General features: G+C 53.8%; 1 non-coding gene across 1 annotated transcript in view; it reads right to left on the reverse strand.

Moving 5' to 3' along the window:
* The window catches only part of LOC124742625, a 1,909-nt gene extending 243 nt beyond the window's left edge, over positions 1-1,666 (reverse strand). The window contains exon 1 of the ribosomal RNA XR_007010262.1: positions 1-1,666. This exon is cut by the window's left edge and continues 243 nt beyond it. This is a non-coding gene — a ribosomal RNA (small subunit ribosomal RNA).
* Positions 1,667-5,000: the final 3,334 nt, after the last annotated feature.

Consider the following 5,000-nt stretch of genomic DNA (forward strand, 5'->3'; position numbering starts at 1 on the left):
ACAATTGCAAGCCCCAATCCCTAGCACGAAGGAGGTTCAGCGGGTTACCCCGACCTTTCGGCCTAGGAAGACACGCTGATTCCTTCAGTGTAGCGCGCGTGCGGCCCAGAACATCTAAGGGCATCACAGACCTGTTATTGCTCAATCTCGTGCGGCTAGAAGCCGCCTGTCCCTCTAAGAAGAAAAGTAATCGCTGACAGCACGAAGGATGTCACGCGACTAGTTAGCAGGCTAGAGTCTCGTTCGTTATCGGAATTAACCAGACAAATCGCTCCACCAACTAAGAACGGCCATGCACCACCACCCACCGAATCAAGAAAGAGCTATCAATCTGTCAATCCTTCCGGTGTCCGGGCCTGGTGAGGTTTCCCGTGTTGAGTCAAATTAAGCCGCAGGCTCCACTCCTGGTGGTGCCCTTCCGTCAATTCCTTTAAGTTTCAGCTTTGCAACCATACTTCCCCCGGAACCCAAAAGCTTTGGTTTCCCGGAGGCTGCCCGCCGAGTCATCGGAGGAACTGCGGCGGATCGCTGGCTGGCATCGTTTATGGTTAGAACTAGGGCGGTATCTGATCGCCTTCGAACCTCTAACTTTCGTTCTTGATTAATGAAAACATACTTGGCAAATGCTTTCGCTTCTGTTCGTCTTGCGACGATCCAAGAATTTCACCTCTAACGTCGCAATACGAATGCCCCCGCCTGTCCCTATTAATCATTACCTCGGGTTCCGAAAACCAACAAAATAGAACCGAGGTCCTATTCCATTATTCCATGCACACAGTATTCAGGCGGGCTTGCCTGCTTTAAGCACTCTAATTTGTTCAAAGTAAACGTGCCGGCCCACCGAGACACTCAATAAAGAGCACCCTGGTAGGATTTCAACGGGGTCCGCCTCGGGACGCACGAGCACGCACGAGGCGGTCGCACGCCTTCAGCTCGCCCCACCGGCAGGACGTCCCACGATACATGCCAGTTAAACACCGACGGGCGGTGAACCAACAGCGTGGGACACAAATCCAACTACGAGCTTTTTAACCGCAACAACTTTAATATACGCTATTGGAGCTGGAATTACCGCGGCTGCTGGCACCAGACTTGCCCTCCAATAGATACTCGTTAAAGGATTTAAAGTGTACTCATTCCGATTACGGGGCCTCGGATGAGTCCCGTATCGTTATTTTTCGTCACTACCTCCCCGTGCCGGGAGTGGGTAATTTGCGCGCCTGCTGCCTTCCTTGGATGTGGTAGCCGTTTCTCAGGCTCCCTCTCCGGAATCGAACCCTGATTCCCCGTTACCCGTTACAACCATGGTAGGCGCAGAACCTACCATCGACAGTTGATAAGGCAGACATTTGAAAGATGCGTCGCCGGTACGAGGACCGTGCGATCAGCCCAAAGTTATTCAGAGTCACCAAGGCAAACGGACCGGACGAGCCGACCGATTGGTTTTGATCTAATAAAAGCGTCCCTTCCATCTCTGGTCGGGACTCTGTTTGCATGTATTAGCTCTAGAATTACCACAGTTATCCAAGTAACGTGGGTACGATCTAAGGAACCATAACTGATTTAATGAGCCATTCGCGGTTTCACCTTAATGCGGCTTGTACTGAGACATGCATGGCTTAATCTTTGAGACAAGCATATGACTACTGGCAGGATCAACCAGGGAGCTGCGTCAACTAGAGCTGAGCAGCCGGCCGCCCGGGAGTGTGTCCCGGGGGCCCGCGCGAACACGCAAGCGTCCGCTCAATCATTCTGCAAACAGGAGGAGGCTGAGCTCCCCTGCACAATACACCTCGAAACCCTCTCAGGTCCCGGCGGCGCGCAGCGCCGTCCCAAGTACTTGGTCGGGTTCGAGAGAGGCGCAATCGCCCGGAGTTAGGCGAGTAGACGCTTTCGGTGCGACCACCCGTGCTCCCAACTGAGCTTGCCGCTGCCGACAGAGGCCCGGGAGCGTGCTGTCGTGGCATTGCCGGCGGGAGACAACACGCGCCACCTACGGTGACCGGCAGCTCCAACGCCAGCGCCACAGAAGGACAAAAGCCCCACTTGGGTGCCGAAGCGAACTCTCCCAGCACAGCGCACGCGCCAACACATCCGCACAGCTGCGATACAAACCACCAGCGAGAACCGCTGGGGCGACCGAGCAGCAGACGGCGTCGCGGCGCCGAGCGCCGGGCGGCGGCGCATCCTCAACGCACACAGTCCTCAATCGGACCAGCACACTGAAGATGTCCACCGCGCTTCGCACCGGGCCCGCGAGGACCTACTTTGGCCGCACGGCGCCGCGCGCAGGGTGCGCCGGCGCGCAGCTGCGACGCCTGCCGCGTCCGTCGGCCGGCGCGCCTGCCACTGGCCGCCCCCACCAGCCGGCTGTAGCGCGTGCGCCCACGCACCGCGCGGCCAGCACGCCGGGAGGCGCCCCCTCACCGGCCGGGGACGGTCCCACCCAGCCACCGCCGCGTATCGCTTCACACCCAGATGCCGTTCAGTTTCGTCGGCATGGTGGGTATCGCTGGAACAACCGGTTAGTACCTCAACCTATCGTCGCCATCACCGATTCACCCCTAGCGAGAACAACCGCACCACAACAGGTTACCATTTGTTCATTTGCGTAACTTCACCAGAAAACGCAGGCGTCCATCGCCATTTGCAACTTCAACGATTATTGCATGCCTGTGTCAGGTGTCACGCCACACTACGTCTGCCCACATACACGCAACAAAATGTGCACGCCTAGACAATACGTGGAAGGTGGCCCCCGTACGTATGCGATGTCCATTGCTCGAACGACTGTCAACCGGCCTCTGTAGCATGTCGCAGATATGGAACGCGGTGCACCATGCCATCACGGTGTGTGAGGAGAGACGACTAGGTCCGAATACATCAACAGACAGCTCATGCTGATCGCCATCCACGGCGTCCGTTCCTCCCACACGTCTCTATGGCGTACCACACTGCAATCCAGCTCTCATAGGGAGACGACACGTAGCTGCGTGCACAATATTTGCACTGTATGGTCCGCCGTTTTTGGGCGCAGTCGTTGTGCGGTCACACATGTGCCACGATGTATCATTCAGTACATAAGGACGAATGTGCAGTACAGATTGTGGTTCACGCGTACGACATCAGCGGACAGTTGACACAGGCCGCACCACAACGTAGCCTGAGTACGTCGCATGCGAAGGGCATTGAACATGCAAACTTCTCACCAACCAGCTTGCGAAGGCAGGGGGCAAGGTGGGGACGTGGGGAGGGGCGGCATGTACGTCCTGCTGCCATCCACATTACAGTGTACAGCAGGAGCATGTGGAAAGTGAGCAAGACTTGCAAGGTGTTTAACATGAAGCGATACACAGGGGTGCGGGCAGTGCGAGTAGCGAACTATATTGCGAGGGTTGCGGGTGGGCAACACTACAGTAATTGAACGAGTCGTATAACAATTACAGAGCAGGTTTAGGCGACAACGTGGGTTACGTTAAGGCGACAACATGGGTTAGGTTAAGGCACAACATGGGTTAGGTTAAGGCACAACATGGGTTAGGTTAAGGCACAACATGGGTTAGGTTAAGGCACAACATGGGTTAGGTTAAGGCACAACATGGGTTAGGTTAAGGCACAACATGGGTTAGGTTAAGGCACAACATGGGTTAGGTTAAGGCACAACATGGGTTAGGTTGAGGCACAACATGGGTTAGGTTAAGGCACAACATGGGTTAGGTTGAGGCACAACATGGGTTAGGTTGAGGCACAACATGGGTTAGGTTGAGGCACAACATGGGTTAGGTTAAGGTACAACATGGGTTAGGTTAAGGTACAACATGGGTTAGGTTAAGGTACAACATGGGTTAGGTTAAGGTACAACATGGGTTAGGTTAAGGTACAACATGGGTTAGGTTAAGGTACAACATAGGTTAGGTTAAGGTACAACATAGGTTAGGTTAAGGTACAACATAGGTTAGGTTAAGGTACAACATAGGTTAGGTTAAGGTACAACATAGGTTAGGTTAAGGTACAACATAGGTTAGGTTAAGGTACAACATAGGTTAGGTTAGGTTAGGTTAGGTTACACGTTGTTGTACGGAAAGGTGTAGGGGGGGGGGGGGGCGGGGGCGGCAGGTTCGTTGATAGTGATTATAGTAAGTGAATGCTTGTGACATGATCAGATTTGTCACGTCAGGATGCACCTTTGGCTTATTAGAGGCGGCGCTCCAATTCTATGCTTGTGTGAGACCTGTGTCTTTGACTCATGTCATTGTTTGTGCGCTGTGACAGGAGGTACTATTGTGATGTTGGGTGCACCGTTGTATAGGACATGTGTGGGTGTTGGTGCCTGGTCTGCGCAATGGTGGATGTCGAAAGGCTGGGATATTGTATTTTCCGCACGGACCTCCTGGTCTGGTTGTGATAGTGTGGATTGTGTAATGTGGCGGAGAAGATGCACTGGATGTTGTTCCATGCTGGTGCTTACATATTGTATGTGCGCCTGTTAGAAGCAGAGAGTGGTGCGTGATCAGAGTGTCTGGCTGACGTGTGGTTCCCATTTTGGGCAGACTCTTTCAGCATGTATACGGACAGTTGTGTATATTTGCTGTAGTTTGATGGCTCTGCATTGATTACTAATCAGCGCCGTGTGTACGGGTAATCTGGTTCCAGTCCAAAATGTTCCATCTGTGTACATTAGTGACAAAGACTCCCCCCATGCAGTGGGGCTCGGTCTGTTATAACTCTTCCGCGTAATATATTTGCCCCACGTTTTTGCGACTGCGAGTGCGAGTGCAACGCGCATGGGGACCGACATGCTGATGGCTCGGTATCGGACGCCGTACAGTGAGCAACGCGATCGCGTCTCTCGCTCGTAAGTGGTACAGGTCGCGGCTCATGTATACGGACAGCGGGAATGTCGCATATTGGAAATAACTCTTCATGAAACGCAAGTTATAGGGGTGGATTGCACTTTACGAGTGCGGGAAACGTCCGCCGTTCATCCGCTGGAGGTGCGA

This window comes from Schistocerca piceifrons, unplaced genomic scaffold, assembly GCF_021461385.2.
Source record: "Schistocerca piceifrons isolate TAMUIC-IGC-003096 unplaced genomic scaffold, iqSchPice1.1 HiC_scaffold_232, whole genome shotgun sequence".
In the NCBI taxonomy this organism is placed as follows: domain Eukaryota; kingdom Metazoa; phylum Arthropoda; class Insecta; order Orthoptera; family Acrididae; genus Schistocerca; species Schistocerca piceifrons.